Source organism: Amblyomma maculatum, chromosome 1 (assembly GCF_055883805.1).
Source record: "Amblyomma maculatum isolate TAMU_Amacu chromosome 1, ASM5588380v1, whole genome shotgun sequence".
NCBI classification, from domain to species: Eukaryota; Metazoa; Arthropoda; class Arachnida; order Ixodida; family Ixodidae; genus Amblyomma; species Amblyomma maculatum.
The window spans coordinates 68,335,519-68,353,822 of NC_139344.1; the positions used below are offsets into that span (position 1 = coordinate 68,335,519).

Sequence of the window (18,304 nt, forward strand, 5' to 3'; positions counted from 1 at the left end):
GTTGTATAATCAACATTAGCAAATATTCGAACAATTTTCTTTTCTAAAACAAGAAGCTTATTTATGTTTGTCTTAGTCATTGTGGCCCACACTAAACTACGATGAGAAAAACATAATGCGTAATAAGCTTCTAGTTTACACTTCATAGGTAAAGTTGCACGGTATCGCGACAGAGCCCCGAAGACAGAAGGGATTTTTTTGTTGCCTAGATGTTCAACGTGAGGGTCCCAGTTTTAATGAGACGAAAAATTTACTTGAAGGGATTTGTGTTCCTCAACAATTTATATTTGTAGGTTTTCAAACTTGAGCATACACTGTCGTTGTCTGGCAAAAAAAAGAAAAAAAAATTGTTTTGTTCGACGAGGATGGGATTCGAACCCACGCGGGCAGAGCCCAATGGATTAGCAGTCCATCGCCTTAACCTCTCGGCCACCTCGTCCTGACGTACAGCAGTCCCTAGACGTCTCAACGCAAGGGCGCCTCCCCGGATACGTTGCCAATACGGCTATAGTGAATACGATGGTGACTGCCAAGTTTAGCCAAGGCCACCCCCAAATTTGGTCCGGGCCACCCTAAAATCTGACCACCTCGGCTGATTTGTACCAAAACCGACATTAAAGCCAATTCGGCTATGTCGAACACGATGGTGACCTCCAAATTTGGTCTGCCCCCCCGCCCCCCCTCCCCCCAAAAAAAGAAAGAAAGCAAAAAATTTCGTCCGGGCCACTCTCAAAATTGGACCTCGGCCGATATGGACCAAAATTGATGTCCAGCCCAACTTCGACTAAGGCGAACACGATGGTGACCTCTAAATTTGGGCCACCCCCAAATTTGGCGTGAGGCCCCCCCAAAATTTGATCTTTCCCGATTTGGACCAAAATTGATATCCAGCCTTATTCGACTATCACAAACACGATGGTTACCTCCAAATGTGGCCTGGGCCGTCCCCAAGTTTCACCCCCCCCCCCCCCCCCCCCCCCAAAAAAAAAAAAATGTCCTATCCGATCTGGACCAAACTCGATGTGCAGCTTAAATCCGCTATGAAGAACGTGATGGTGACCTCAAAATTTGGCTCGGACCACTCTGAAACTCGACCTCGGCCAATTTAGATTAAGATCGTACTAGATCATGCGTAAAAATCGTCATATACTTTACGCAATCATGCAACCCACGCGTCTTCGCGCCAGCGCCTGTGTCATCGTCATTTCTGCTCTCTGTGCTCTGTCCGTGTGTCTAAGCGCCGTCAACCACAGTCATTCGTTCGATGCTTCCTTAAGTGCTTCCACTTCAAAAGGCTTACTCCAAGGTGAATTACAGGCGTCGCTTCCGCGTACGGCGCATGCGAATCTAAATTACGTATTACACCGCAAATTGACGAGCTAGGTAGCTTTATGTGCAGCGAGCATTGCTTGAGGCGATGACAGAACAGCGCTTGTTGAAAAATTAGATGCCTCTGCAAAATCCGACGCTTATCAAAGATGCGGAACATCGGTGACGCTGTCTAATGTCCAGTAAAATGATTTAGCACGCTTACAGGACAATCGGTTAGCTACGACCGCAATTTCAAATGATGGGGCTAGCCTGCCACAGAATTTTTATCTGTTGTCGGCCGTCATTGCACCCGCCACCGTTTCGGTGGTGGATGACGGCTGTTGTTGCGGCGCGTATCTTTCTCTCCCTCTTCCTTTTTTTTTATTCTCTACTTTCTCTTCTGTCTGCACGAGGCAGCGGAGAGGGCTCAGCTACAGAGCCAGTAGCAGGCCCGTGCATTCTTTTTTCCTTCTTCCTACAGCCACAACAACAATAACAACCGCAATTTCAACTCTAAAAAAAGAATGAATTATGAAATGAAATGAAAAGCAATGACTTTTCTTTCAAGCTAGCACAGCTCAGCCATTAGCTGAAAACGCTGTAAATAGCCTCTACGCATATGTATATATATAGCGCTTCCTGTTGACTGTGCAATAATACTCTGTGAAAAAACAAAAACAAAGGTTGGCGTGGCGTAGTAGCAGATTTGTGTGAGGCTCTGTAGGTTATGAGGTTAAAGACCTGTAAGGTACTGCGTTTCTTTTTACTTTCGTTTTGTTCTTATTTTCTGAATTTGTAGCCGTAGTATTTAACAGCTTTGAACTGTTCTTCAGCCTTCATTTCTACCGTCAAAAAAGCAAGATCGCCGAGCGATACAGGACCCTGGTTTTGTGCAAGTCCATCCTGCACACTATACATCGCTATATCCGGTGCTGTATAAATTTGATAGCGTATTTTTCAACAGGGAGGTGCGTGCCGAGGTATGGACTTCGTTCGAGGAAGCCTGAAAAATCCTGAGCTCCTCTGTTGCTGCGCGCTTGTAAACCGAGGCACGCCAAAAACCGAAACCACGCGGGTGTGAAAAGCACATAGCCGCGAGGCGCCGAAACCGAAACATACCGAAATTGAACCGCCTGTGGCGCCACCAAATGCAGGTTTTCTTTGGCTTCCAACGTATATTCTGTACTTATTTCCTGCCTTTTCTGCGTCATGAAGGTGCAGTAGCAGTTAAAAAAAAAAGAAAAAAAAAATTCGCGCAATCGTAATGTTCCTTTGTCAACCTCCGAGATTCGTTGTGGTTGGGGCGCCCGCACGTATTTACTTGCCTTGCGAGAATGGGATGTGTCAGTGATACCTGTATTTCAATTTTCGTCCTTCACTACCTTCCAAGGGCCTTTGTTTCCAGTGAGGGTGGTCTTTTCAGGATCAGCTGCTGGTATTCTATCGATACATGTCAACTTCATTTTCTCCTGAGGGTCCCAACAAGCATGGTCATCTTGCTGTAGAATTATATGTCCTGCCTTTCGCCCGTGTGCTGTGCAATGTCAGTGCACGTTAAAGAACTCCGGGAGGTCGAAATTTCCGGAGTCCTCCACTACGGCGTCTCTCATAGCCTGAGTTGCTTTGGCACGTTAAACTCAAAACCAAACCATCCAAACCTTGCCTACACTCATCTCTGAATTTTGATTTCGATATATTCTTAAGGACTTAAGGAAGACCAAAGCAGGTCAAGGAAGAGTAAGCAAGAAGGGGGAAGAAGGTCGTTTCTCCCTTCCTCGTAGCACCGTGTTCATACCCAGAAATTTTGAAGAAATTCTGGGAAGGAGCCTTTGAGCGTAGTTTTTTTTTTTTTACGCATTGGTATAACTCCACCACAACAAACAATATATACGCAGCCCCCTTTTCGGTTGTCTTGTAGTTTTTTTCTTCGTTATTACATATCTGAAACACACCTTACTTGTTTCTATGGCAGTTTTAACCTATCGGTACAAGCGCAGGACAAACATTAAAAGCAGATTTTTGCTACGCATGAGAAGCTTAGAGCATTCTTATCAGCATGTGCATAACAGTATCTTACAATAGCTCACAGACGACTCAATAATTCGCTAATAGTAACGACGCCTTTATATTACAGACAGACCTAAACTGTATTGTATTATGCTACAACAAATGGCTCATGTCTTTGAATGTTAACGAAACGTGTCTAGTTATATTTCACCACATACAATCCAATCCCTCGACAAAATACTATATCTCCCGTTCCAAGATTTCCGCACTCGCCACTTACAGTTACCTTGGAGTAACCATTTTCCACTCTCTTAGCTGGTCGCCCCACATTCCCAGCAGTACTAATGAAGCCAACGCCGCAAATTGCAACCAGCACCTCCTTCTCTAAACCACTTGACCTATTTAACTCTCTTTCGTCCCGAACTGGACTACGCATGCCGGTTTGGGATCCTTATCTTAAAATATTTCTCTCACCCTTGGATCTCTTCAAAATCGTGTGGCAAAGCTCACTCACCCGTATTATTCCTTAAGTGTCACCAAACATAAGTCATTTTTTAATCCACGTTTCATCGCTCGCCGCATGAAAGTTCCGTTGACCTCACCACTTTTCTGACAGTCCCCATCATGAACAAGTAGTCTGCCCACCATCCGCACATACTACTGCGCACCTTAGCATTTTCCTTCCCGAAAGCCAGGGACTGGAGTCGCTTTCCTGCTGGTGCAGTTCACCACACTAATGCAGCTCATTTCAAGGCGTTCATTAAAAAACATCATCGACATACAGTGCTGACCCGCCCTAGATGTAATTCACCAACAATGGCTTTTGATAACAAACAAACAAAAAACAAACAAACAAACAAGCACAAAAAAGTTCACATGACATATGTGCCTCAAGTAGCGGTATTTATCGATCGCCGCCGAGCACGCTCAACAGGCGCGCAATTTTCGAATTGTGCGAATTGTGCCGAAATTTATTCGGCCACAGAAGAAAAGAAAGTTGTGTTTCGAAATTAAAAAAAAAATGCCACGGGTATTATTAACAACCTGCTACAATCTACGACTAGCTACAAATTGTATGTAGATGCATATCTGTAACAGTTAAAAGTTACCGAATAACATTGAGTTACGTAGCCAGCTGGTTAACATTATTGACCTTTCTGACGTCTACTAGCACTGGTATTATTATGCCGCAAAAACGATCATACATTACAAGAAAAAAATCCTATATTTAAAGGTCAGTTCCGGACTTCCCTAAAACACCTGGTACAAGATTGCACCGTGGTCTGTGGCAAATCTGACGCCTTAAAGAGCAGCTGCATCAATTTTCGAGAATTTCGCGATATTCAAGGATTCATATCTACATTGGCTGTAGGTAATGCATGCAAAATGTTTTTGCGCTAGCATTCAAACTGATGGAGATATCGACGATTAAACTTCGAACTTCTGTTCATAGCACTGAAGTTTTGCAGAGAAGCTTGGTGATGACGTCACGGACGGTACTATTTCTGATGTTCGTTGCCTTCGCCCACGTCCTGCTGCGTCTTTTCTGGCAGTACTAATCAACATTTCTAGGGCTTTGTTTTCAGTAGCCTTGTTTTTATTTCTTCAAATCAAGTGTGACTGCACAGAACACGTACCGGTACCGTTAATGACGTCATCATGCGTCCCCCATCCGTCGCTGTGCAGTGAGGTGAAGCCTGATAGCCGTCGCGGTTTCAATCGCTAATTGTGCCATTGTTTCAAATGCTAGCACCAAGATATTTCGCATGCTTTAGGTGGAAGCTATAATCATTCAAGCGCTTGACACTCAACGAAATCTAAAACCGGTAAGTGACTCTATATGCACCTCTATGGGGTAATAATACCTGAGAGGGCTTTACTCGAAGGTGGCCCTGAATTTTCGCGTCCCGCTGCATGCAGTGAGTACTGCCAGTTGTGAGACCTATACGTGTTTTGAGACCTATACAGCTAGTGACACTGTGAAAATTAGCGGAAGAGTAGAATGCAAGCGCTGTGGAGAGAAGACAAAGCCCCACGCCGACTTGAAGACTGCCCTGACAGATGGAAACGTTTCTTCTAGTCAAGACTCGAAGAACACGATGGCTGTCGGGGGTCTACGGGTGGACCCTAGGCAGCTTTCATGATTCCGGACTGCACTGCGATAGGCTGTCGGAAGCAAGCCCCTCCCTTCAAGCTCCAGGTTGCCGAATGCATAGGAAGTTAGCGCTGCGGTAGGACCACAAAGTTTCGAACAGCAAGTTTTCGGCGGACCTTTGCTGCGCACGATACAGGGCGAAGAAGCCGCAACATTGCTTGCTATCTTCTTTTTTAAGGCCAAAGCTTTACTAGCGTCTTTGCGTGACATTCCGTCGGCGGCTGTCGGCATGGTTCAGGCCTAGACAGTAACAAATAATTATTCAGGGCCAATTCAGCTCCGCTCTAAAGGGTATGACGCGATAGCGCAGGATACCAGCCCACATATAAAGCCCCGATTTAACGAAGCCCTATGAACTTGCCTGCGTGGTATAGGGTTGGGTAGCGTCAATGCAAGGTTCCTTGCAGGCTGATTCTTGTGTACCACCCTCCCATATGAAAAGGGAGGCCCGAGTTGGCAGCTCCTGTCAAGCGTAACGTCAGGCAATCCTACGTTCACTTAGTGCTCAACCATGTAAGCTGTCAGCTATCGCATGGAAGTACCATGCTCGTGAGTTTTCCCTCACAACGCCGATGACAACAACGCTGATTTCTGGTGACGGGGCCTTTAACGCTATCGCGTTCAAAGTCAAGCTGGTTGAGCCGATAGATGGCGCGTGCGTATAGAGTGACGTCATGGCACCGACTCTGCATGCGGGCGGTTTCACAGACTCATTGAGGAGGCCAAAAGATGAGAAAAAACAGGGCACTCGTAGTGACGTCATTTGACGGATCCCCTTGAGGATGAGCAGAGCCACGGCAATTAGGCTTCGATGCCAAGCGCGCTGCAAAGATCAGAGGTCTGGCGAGAGTGTTATCGCTTGAGAATAAGCGGATGCCACGCTAATTCTTCAGCAGCAGCAGCGGCAGCGGCAGCGGCCTACTGCAGCAAGCAGCAGCAGCAGCAGCAGCAGCAGCAGCAGCAGCAGCAGCAGCAGCAGCAGCAGCAGCAGCAGCAGCAGCAGCAGCAGCAGCAGCAGCAGCAGCAGCAGCAGCAGCAGCAGCAGCAGCAGCAGCAGCAGCAGCAGCAGCAGCAGCAGCAGCAGCAGCAGCAGCAGCAGCAGCAGCAGCAGCAGCAGCAGCAGCAGCAGCAGCAGCAGCAGCAGCAGCAGCAGCAGCAGCAGCAGCAGCAGCAGCAGCAGCAGCAGCAGCAGCAGCAGCAGCAGCAGCAGCAGCAGCAGCAGCAGCAGCAGCAGCAGCAGCAGCAGCAGCAGCAGCAGCAGCAGCAGCAGCAGCAGCAGCAGCAGCAGCAGCAGCAGCAGCAGCAGCAGCACAGCAGCAGCAGCAGCAGCAGCAGCAGCAGCAGCAGCAGCAGCAGCAGCAGCAGCAGCAGCAGCAGCAGCAGCAGCAGCAGCAGCAGCAGCAGCAGCAGCAGCAGCAGCAGCAGCAGCAGCAGCAGCAGCAGCAGCAGCAGCAGCAGCAGCAGCAGCAGCAGCAGCAGCAGCAGCAGCAGCAGCAGCAGCAGCAGCAGCAGCAGCAGCAGCAGCAGCAGCAGCAGCAGCAGCAGCAGCAGCAGCAGCAGCAGCAGCAGCAGCAGCAGCAGCAGCAGCAGCAGCAGCAGCAGCAGCAGCAGCACAGCAGCAGCAGCAGCAGCAGCAGCAGCAGCAGCAGCAGCAGCAGCAGCAGCAGCAGCAGCAGCAGCAGCAGCAGCAGCAGCGGCAAGCAGCAGCGGCAAGCAGCAGCAGCAGCAGCGGCAAGCAGCAGCGGCAAGCAGCAGCGGCAAGCAGCAGCGGCAAGCAGCAGCGGCAAGCAGCAGCAGCAGCAGCAGCAGCAGCAGCAGCAGCAGCAGCAGCAGCAGCAGCAGCAGCAGCAGCAGCAGCAGCAGCAGCAGCAGCAGCAGCAGCAGCAGCAGCAGCAGCGGCGGCAAGCAGCAGCAGCGGCAAGCAGCAGCAGCGGCAAGCAGCAGCAGCGGCAAGCAGCAGCAGCGGCAAGCAGCAGCAGCGGCAAGCAGCAGCAGCGGCAAGCAGCAGCAGCGGCAAGCAGCAGCAGCGGCAAGCAGCAGCAGCGGCAAGCAGCAGCAGCGGCAAGCAGCAGCAGCGGCAAGCAGCAGCAGCGGCAAGCAGCAGCAGCGGCAAGCAGCAGCAGCAGCAGCAGCAGCAGCAGCAGCAGCAGCAGCAGCAGCAGCAGCAGCAGCAGCAGCAGCAGCAGCAGCAGCAGCAGCAGCCGGAGGACTTCCACCGGTCGTCTCGCTCATGGCTCAGAAAGAACTGGCAGATAATTTCGCAGTGGCGAACGGCAGCGGCAATTTCGGCTCGGGCGGTGCACATATACAGATCCGCCGCCACCGATCTGGCTCTCTGATTGCCACCGCACAGGGGTTGCATTGGAGGAGGAGCGAAGAAAGGAATTAAGTTCGAGCCGGCGCTTTGACAACCGGAGACTCGCAGGAAGAGGGGGGAGGGGAGCGGCGTGTGCACCCAGCGGCAAACGATGGGGGCAGAAGCGCGCGCAGCAAGCGGACAACGCGATAAAGGGAGGAGGGAAGAGATAGCAGCGACTGACTGATGCTGCTGACGCCGATAGTGAGTCAACCCCAGCTGCGGAGTTGGTTTCAGGGACAACGCCGCCGATGCCGACGCAAACAATATGATACCCTCCCTCGCTTCCGCAGCGCCAAGAACCAGGTCTAGCCGTGGGAAGGTGGTCACGTATTCGTCGACGTGCCGGGGCCTACGTGAAATAATCGGCGCGTCGGCAACTGAAGAGCACCCTATCCGCCACACATAAACAGGGGGGGGGGGGGGGGGGGACCCTCCCCTCCTCTTTCTGCATGGCGGCGGTGGTGTTCTATGCAGTCACGTTATCTTGACTCTCTAGCGGCGTCAGCGGCATCCAGCGGTATCAGTCAGTCGCTGCTAGCGCTGGGGGGATGAAAGGGGGGCGGAGCTGGTTACGAGGCCGACGACGACGCCGACGCCGACGCGAAACCCTGGAACGGACGCCAAAGAGCTGCGCTCTAAAAAGAAAACGTCCCTGAACCCAATGTGGAGCGAAAGCATGATGTTGTTGTTGTTGTTGTTTTCCAAATAACTTATGGCACATACCCACAGAGGGGGATCGGCCAAGAATTGGGTAGCAAAGATTTTTTTTCTTTTTTTTTTAATATACTTGCATAAAAAAAAATGATTTGAGGGGTAGAGCAAAGGAAACAAAACGGGAAATAAGTGAAATATAAAATGAAAAGTGGTAACAGCTGCGGGTGACCGAACTTTCTTCTTCCTTTTCTTCTTCTTCGCGGCTGTTCAAGGTCATTCGTGACTGAGGCCACGGACTACGCGACGAGCTGAAACCTGGCGTAATGTTGCTTTCGCATTGTTACGAAATATAAAAAAAGAGTGCCAAAGATACATTAACATACACTTCACAACCTTCCTATTTTTGAAGAGGAGAGTCGTAAATGCCTCAGAGTAACCCTTACTAACATACCTACTTGGACCTCGCATATCTCTCGCATACGGGCATCCGCAATGAAGAAATTACGGTTTATTGAAGGAAACTTTAGAAGTGCCCCATCAGTACCAGAATCGCCGAGTAAAGCTGTGTTTATATTAGAGCCACAGGATTTTTTTTACGAGAATGGTAAAATAATATAAAGAAAGGCGGGAATGTGTGCAGACTTTCCACTCCTTCGAGGCGAATTAGTCATAGCAGTGGGTGTAGCATGCTACGACCACCAGCTTGAGAACGGCCATTCACCGACCTGTGTCATGTGACTGCATTGGCCACATTCTCCGGCGCATTATGATAGCATCCTCTAAAGGGGCGAGCCGACTAAGTGTTCTTCCTTACGACATACGAGGCCGACGACGTGTATACGAAAGTCGCTGTGTGCATGCTACCTCTGGAAAAGTTGCGCTAAATCTGCAGTAGGGGATAATGGAGGATCTCCTTGAATATTACGACTCCCAGAAGCAGGTGAGTGTGGGTCCCGACGGGAATATGAGGCAGCAGTATGAGATCCGCTATTAAAAAAACAAAACAAAAACCGCAACGCTCAACTAGAGCGTGTACCGAGAAAAGCAGTTCGTTTTATTCATGGTGAATATAGAAGGATAGATTCTTCAAGTGCTTTAATTCGAAAAAGTAATTTACAATCTTTTGCAGCAAGAAGGAGATGTAGCCGCCTAGTATTGGTTCCTTACATCTCAGGATAGCTGAAGACATATCTTCCCGATTGTGTGAAATTAGCGAGCACCAGAACACGACATATACATGAGCATTCATTCCCTATATAACCTCAATTTCGCACCAACCAATGGGTTTAAGTTCAATTTTTTTGTTTCCCAAATACTGTCGCGGAATGGAATCGCCTTCCTGCAGGTTCATCAGTTGAAGTATTTCGAGAAGGAGTAAGAGATTTTTTTTTTTATGACTTGTTGGTGCTCATGTATGTTGGATTTTATGTCCTGTAAATGACTTGCGGCTGTTGCGGCTGGTGGTTTTATGACTTTTATAGTTTAGTTGTGTACCTTTCCTGCTTGGGACAAATTTTGGCTCGCAGTATGTATAATCAAATAAAAATAAATAAATAAATAAATAAATAAATAAATAAATAAATAAATAAATAAATAAATAAATAAATAAATAAATAAATAAATAAATAAATAAATAAATAAATAAATAAATAAACGTGCGCTCTTCGTGTACAACTAACCAAGCAGATGAACCATCTCGCAGAAAGAACCAAGAAACTCAGTTGCGCAAAAAGTAATGCTTTCGAATTCCCCGACGTCAGTCGTGCTTCTGCAGAATTTTTTTTTTTTTTCTAGCAAGTCTCAACGGGGTGGTTAGCAGGATCGGATCGTAATGCCGGAGAAGTTACGGCTGGTAACAGCTGCTGCTGACATCATTACGAGTATCTTTTCACTGCATCAGCCGCTGCGGGTACAGAGGCGCCACATTGTTTCCATGCTTGGTAGCGTGTCTACAGGCCTGCCGCGCGCTCGTTTTGAATCGTAATCTCGCACAACTAGGAGAAAACTGCAATGAAAGCGCAGGTTTGAATCGTTGCTCCCTCGCATTTACTCCTCTTTTTTAAGTACGAGTGATGGTTCACCGCGTTCAGCAGCGGTGCCGGCTGCGCTGCTCTGCGCATCCCCAATTACGCAGCTCGGAGTATAAGCCGCACGAGTTGACGCGAATAAAAACTCCTGCGAAAATGGAAGCTTTCAGGTACCACGGCCCTCGAGACATGCAGAGCACAGCAAGCTGGCTCTGCCGCAGTTCTCTGGCCGCCAAGTGTCCGTTTTTTTTTTTTTTTTCGCTGTACTTGCGTCTGCTGACTTGTCATATGGCGCGCTTTCCACGGCTTCGCACAATTACCTGTATGAAAATGGAAAAGACGATCCTGGGAGTTTGCTATCTGCACGTCGACCTCCGCGCTATGGTTATATTAAAGCCACAGGATTTTTATTTTTTTACGGGAATCATAAAACATACAAAGAAAGGCGGGAATGTGGCAGACCTTCCACTTCTTCGAGGCGAATTAGTCACAGCAGTGGGTGTAGCATGCTACGACCACCAGCTTGAGAGCGGCCATTCACCGAGCTATGTCATGTGACCGCGTTGGCCACATTCTCCGGCGCATTATGATAGCATCCTAAGGGGGCGAGCCGACTAACTGTTTTTCCTTACGACATTCTACGATGCCGACGACGTGTATACGAAAGTCGCTGTGTGCATGCTACCTCTGGAAAAGTTGAGCTGAATCTACAGTAGGGGATAATGGAGGATCTGCTTGAATATTATGGCTCCCGAAAGCAGGAGTGTGGGCGATTCTGTGTGCAGGACTGACGAAAAAAAAAGCGAGAGCTTTAATTTAACAAAACACGAAATGGGATAGCGCAGCCTGTATATTGGCGATTGTTCACCGAGGGTGTGCCAAATGTATGTTATTGCACGGAGTGTTGGTGTTGTTCTTCGCTCGTATTTACATGAGTAAGTGATGACGTTCCTTCTAAGCGCTGGGTCATAGCATGCGGCTGTCGAAATTGGCAACTGGAACTTTTGACGGTGGCTCCGCGTTATAAACGCGATAGCGTGCACAGCCTATTCGGTCGGTAAGGCGTCGCCATTGCCGTACCTCATAATTGGGAAACACGTGTCGGAAAAATTGTCGCCGGCATGCGGTGCCCATTGGAACTTATCTAGAACTGATACGTCGTTGCCAAGACAGATGGCGGCGCTACGTTCGAAGTTTGAAAGCGGATTTCTGAGTGCAAGCTGTGCGTCTACGTCGGGCCGCATGCCGCTTTCATGTCATAACCTTAAGGCAAAGCTTAAGTGTTCCAATATTTTTTACTTGTTTTTATGCGCACTGCGCTTCTAATACTTTCAATTTTTGTTTCTTTCTCTTTGTGCCGACATTGAACTCACTTTAGGGCTTCAGGGGGAGGAAATCACACGAAATTTCGGACGTTAGGTGCCCCTAAATAGTGACCGTTATTGTTAAAATCAAGGTAGAGTTAAAATAATGCCTAGGTTCTCGGCCCAGTGTCTGAACACCCATTATTTACTAGGCAAAGAGAAAACTGCGGAGTGTTCTGCGCTAATCCACAGCATTCAGCGGTGTAACTAAAATAAATTCAAATAATGCCGTCTCCCGATTGCATCGTGCGTCAAGCTCATCCTTCTGTGGGATGGAAGAAAACAGGAAGGAAGCTTAAAATAAAGAACCCCACTTGTCGGTTGAGCACCATTTGAAGTGAGGCTAATGCAGTTTTTTCGTTCCTCCTCCAAGAGAGCCAACGTCATGTGTTGACGTTGGCTCAACAATCTCAGTCGAGGGACTTATTACCGGGACCGTTGTTGTTGTAACTCCTTGATAATAACAAAAGTAACCTATATTTAAGAGCATCAATTCTTCGCCCATAAGAATCACTCCTCGTGCAAAATGAAAATGGCGAGAACCAGTGCCACTTGCACATGTTGCTGATGGTGGTAATGACTACGCCAACGTTGCGTATACGGCTAAAGTTTAGAAAAATCTGGTTTTGCGCACATCAGCTAAGACGGCATATAAACAAGCGTACATTCCAAAACTCATGGAAAGACGTGCTGCTATAGAAAGAGCAACACGTGCCTTCCCGTGATTTTCGGTATGCATGCTGGTTTATGCCTTCTGTGCTAAACGTTTGGGTGGGCTAAACATTCTTGTGGTGGTGCATTATCTACTTTGTCATGTGATGCCCTTTCTGTATGTAAAGCTCTGCCGTTTCCAATAAAATTTCAGTCGTTGGTCAGCGCCAGTCCTGTCGTTTGTGCGTTACTCTTCTGTCCCTGTTTTTCACTCTGCTTCTATTTTACTTATGAGGATTCCAAGGGAAGGAAAGCGTATCTGGGGGCGGCCGAAAATAGGTGGGTGAGGTTAAGAAGTTCGCAGTAGTCAAGGGGATGTAGCTAGTACAGGACTGGGTTAATTGGAGGAAAATGGGAGAGGCATTCGCCGTGCAGACTGATGATGATGAGGACGACACCTGGGCCCGACGATGAAGACGGTGATGATTGCTGCACAGCGCGAGATGAAACAACATGAGGCGCACGAGTTCGTAAGTACGTGGCGCCATCTTTGGAACGCATGAGGTACGAGGGGTTGAATAACGCGAAACTCGAAAATGAACGCAGTATAGATAACGCTCTAAAACTGAGACAGTGGCTGCCTACTGCATTGCTGATAGGTGACAAAAATTTATACGGACCTCTAATTGCATTACGTGTTGTTAGGGCTACAGACTTATAAGCTTTTGAGAGCTTTACATTGAGTTATGTGTCCTCCCTCCTTCCATGGCTGTGTTTGCACACCCCTACAGGTACGCCTATCAGCGCATGACTAGACAGCACGTTGAGTCATCTTGCTGATGGTTAAGTGTTTCCCTGAAAGAGTCTAAAGGGGGCCACATGGACGCAATGAATGTACCTAGAAACGTATAGTTGTTCATTTTCGGTCTGATGACCTCATTTCCGGTCATAGGGATTACATGACCGACGAGGCATCTTTTGTTCATTGAGGCTTCCAACGCTATCACAGTAAAACGGAGCGGGCAGCCACAGATACTTTCTGCGTGTAACGTTAACCCCGATATACATGTGCACATGTAGAAAGCAATTCACATCCCTATCTGGGAACCTGGGATGCAGTGTAAACGCACTTCCCTACAGGTTGTACATATCTACAGCGCCAAGCGGGTCACAATTGCACCGAATGTCATTCAATGGTGTAGTTCTGCTATAATTAAATTAGATATGGGTTTTGTTTTGGTTTCCTTGGCTTAATGTCTTATAGTAACTCAGGCTATGAGGGACGCCTTAGTGGAGGGCTCTGGATAGGCTCCACCACTTGAGTTTTTTTTTTTTTAATATGTACTGACACCGCGGAGTACATGAACACTTTGCGTTTCGTGTCCATCGAAAAGTATTGGCCACGGCCGGAATTGAACTTGAATCCTTAGGATCAGCAATCGCCGCGTCCTAACCGCTAAGCCACCGTGGAGGGGAAAAATATGTGTCTAGCTTGGCCTACCCTTCACCGTCGTACTTCCATCTTATAATTCGCATTTAATCATAGTGCCGGATTTTACCATTTTGCTCGGCGCTATTTATACATGAGACGTCATCTGGCTGTTTGGAGTCGCTGACGAGGTCGCTGTTTTAGCGTGGATAGGTCGGTAACGTTCAGTTTGGAGGGAAAACGGACCATCGATACCATCACTGACGTCAATGTCACTGCATTACCGTTAGATGTATAGCGACACTCAAAACTACGTTCGAGGTAATACTTAAGGCAATTTCAGTTTGACGCACCGTGGCACTCATGTGCTCAAGTCTCCAGGCGCGAAGTGTGTATGCTCTTTCGTTGAAAGCAGACTCTTTTAAGTACCAAACACGAAAGCAGACGTATTCCGGTGAGAACATTTCTAAACAATTTATTTCGCAGGCACTATGCGATGTAACTTCTCACTGAAACAGTGCTTGGGACGTTGTTGATAAAACAGATAAAACAAAACCACCTGTGAAAAACAACAACCATGGAAACGCTTTAGTCAATGTGGCAGCATTATAAGGAACGTTGCAGCTGCCGATTTCAATCATTGCAGCCCAACGGGCTCGTTCTCGCTTCTTTTTTATTGCTGCTTTTCGCGCTAACAAGAGGTTTTGGCACCAAGTTACTACTACCAATCCCAAGTTACTACTACCAAGTTACTACTACCAATCCCGGCCACGGCACGTGGTAAGCGCATCTGCCAAATGCCAGCGCATCTTCAAACTCGACCATGCCACGTGATCTCTCAATGTCATACATCCCGCCAAAAAGTCAGTGCTCGGCCCTGTCATCTGTCTATTGCTATACTTGCTAGAGAAGCTGACAACTAAGCCATGAACATTTTTAATTGGTCGAGAGCTTGATGATGTCACGGGGCCTAGTGATGTCACACCCGACCGTTCAATCAGCGCTCGGCCATTTCTCGTGACATTGTGATGTCGTTAGTCTCTGTACCATTCATTGACGCGTACAGGCACCGGCTTTTCTTGTGAATGGGACCAGCGTATATTCTCAACCAAATGCGGCATTTGTGAACCTTGCTACGACAATTTGCGCCAACAAAGGAGTCCCGGACGCGTATTCCTAAACCATATCCCGTAAGCGCACTGGAGCAGACGACGCTTTCAGTGAGTTAAACGGTGATTGTTGCTGAAAGGTCTCTGAACGCAACCTAAAGGTAACATACACTCACTGTAAACGGGGATTGTTGCTGAAAGATCTCTCTGAACGCAACCTAAGGGAACATACACTCAATGAGGCAGGAAATGATTATGAGGAAGGTAATATCTTAGTGTAACTGTTGTCATACCGACTGTTACTTAAAGGTGTCTGTGAACGCAACCAAAAGGTAACACACTCTCGCTGAAGGCAGGCTATAATTACTGTGAAGGTAAATTGTAAAAAAAAAATATTCAGAAAAAATTTTCAACGAAGGAGTCGAACAAATGTTTAAGTGGCATCAATGCAGAAATGGTTGGTGTTAATCCATTGCGCCACTTTTTTTTCCTCATTGCCACACACACACACACACACACACACACACACACACACACACACACACACACACACACACACACACACACACACACACACACACACACACACACACACACACACACACACACACACACACACACACACACACACACACACACACACACACACACACACACACACACACACACACACACACACACACACACACACACACACACACACACACACACACACACACACACACACACACACACACACACACACACACACACACACACACACACACACACACACACACACACACACACACACACACACACACACACACACACACACACACACACACACACACACACACACACACACACACACGCACGCACGCACGCACGCACGCACGCACGCACACACGCACACACACACACACACACACACACACACACACACACACACACACACACACACACACACACACACACACACACACACACACACACACACACACACACACACACACAGAATATTACGCGACAAATACACAACATGGGTTGAAACCACGCGATTTGGGCTGCGTGATCCATTACAAATCAGTCATTTGCAGCAACACTTTCATTCTTGGAAGCCACTCAGGTACTTCGTCTGTGTCTTGAGAACTTCAATAACACTCGCAACGGCTTCGCGAAAATACTGCCGTATTTTCCTCGCATCAACGTCTGCATGCCTGAAAGCCATTCTGGATCGCCAGATACTGTGCAGGCCCAATAGCATGATCATGTCCAGCGGTAGCCCATCATCATCTTCAATTGGTAAAAATCGAATTCCGAATGCATCCACGGGTAAGTAGTTCTTTTTTAATTGCTCGTTGTATAATGTCCCAGAAGAAAAATGCTTCCTAACAGTCTAAGAAAACGTGTTCGATAGTTTCCGGTTTGCGGCATATGAAACAATGATTTCCCCAAGGTACAAAAAAAAAAACCTTTCATTTCTAAATAAGTCTTAACTTCTAGTGTATTGTTACGGAGCTTGAAAAAGAAAGTTTTTGTTCCCCCTGGTACAGTCATATTTTTTACTCGTTTAAGGACTGACTTCTATGGACCTGCACAGTACAACGATCTGTACAATGGGATCGGGGGAAATACATCGCACAAGTCCTTGTAAAGTTTCTTTCTCGTCACAGTTGATAAATATTGAATAATTCATTGCACCACCAAGAACGACGGGAACGGTGGCCTTTAAATGCGTTCTTATTCGTTTAGACAATATGTCCACTATTTATTGCCAGGAGGCGCTGCTCAAAGGGCGTGGAGTGGAAAATAGACCTTTGTATTTGGCCTTCCTGGACATAAACGGGGCGTACGACAACGTAAAGAGGGAACTCCTGTGGAACATATTAAAAGAAGGTATCGGTTATGAGATAACAGAGTTCCTACAGGAAATATACCGGGATAACAAAGTAGAAATTACATGGGAAGGGATAAGAAGTACGGAAGATGTCAAAGTATGCAAAGGATTAAGACAAGGCTGTCCTCTATCACCGCTGCTGTTCATGCTTTATATGATAAACCTGGAACGGAGGATACAAGACAGTAACCTAGGTTTTAACCTGTCATATAGATTAGGTAGAAAGGCGGTAGAGCAGCGCCTCCCCGGTTTGTTCTATGCAGACGATATTGTGCTGCTAGCTGAGAGTCTGGAAGAATTGCAAACTCTATAGTTAAGTATTGCGGAAACGAAGGGGACGCTCTAGGCTTCAGTTTTAGCGCAGTTAAGTCGGGTCTGATGATTTTCAACGGCTCAACTGATCAGGGTCTTAAAATACAAGGCCATGAAATAACCAGAGTAGCAAAATATAAATATCTGGGGGTATGGGTAAACGAAGGATTGGCTTACATTGGAAAGCATGAGCAATCACTTAAGGCCAAAGGGCGAAGGAATGCCGGGATAATGAAGCATAGGGCATTGTGGGGATACAATAGGCATGAGGTTATGAGGGGTACTTGGAAAGGAATTATGGTGCCCGGACTTACTTTCGGAAATGCGCTTTTGTGCCTAAAATCAGAGGTACAGTCGACATTAGAAATAAATCAGAGATCCGTTGGACGATTAGCACTAGGTGCCCACGGCAAAACCGCAAATGAGGCGGTACAGGGAGATATGGGCTGGGCATCTTTTGAAGTACGGGAAGCTTAGATTAAAATATTATATGAGGAACGCCTGAGGAAATTGGACAGTAACAGATGGGCAGCTAAAGTATTTAAATACCTGTACTTAAAAAGCGTTGACTCACAATGGAGGAAAATAACTAGGAAACTAACTAGTAGCTATGCCAGTCACAAGTACGGAGAAATAAAGAGCATTAAGCAACAGGTGAAAGACACAGAAGGTAAAAAATGGATAAATTCGATGGAAAAGAAACAGAGGGTGGAATTCTATTGAAAGTGGAAAATGCAGATCAGGAAGGAAGCTTTCTTTGATAACTCAAGAGGCAGTGCCCTACTTTTTGGAGCTAGACCAGGGTGCCTTAGAACACGCAGCTACAAAAAGAAATTTAACAATGAAGATGACGCATGTGCTGTATGTGGTAACTCCGGTGAAACAATTGACCATATTAAACTCGAAGGTAATGGTATCCATCCGGAAGTTGATGCAGGCGCAGTGACTGTTCCTGAAGCTCTGGGGTTTCGAGATACCAGTGGCCGGGTGAATAAACCGGCGGTGGAAACTAGCAAAAAACGACTGGAAGATTGGTGGCTTAAAAGC

General features: G+C 47.3%; 1 non-coding gene across 1 annotated transcript; it reads right to left on the minus strand.

The window, feature by feature from the left end:
• Positions 1 to 357: 357 nt before the first annotated feature.
• On the minus strand, positions 358 to 439 carry TRNAS-GCU (transfer RNA serine (anticodon GCU)). Its single transcript has one exon. It is a non-coding gene; the product is annotated as a tRNA-Ser (tRNA).
• Between the last annotated feature and the right edge of the window lie 17,865 nt (positions 440 to 18,304).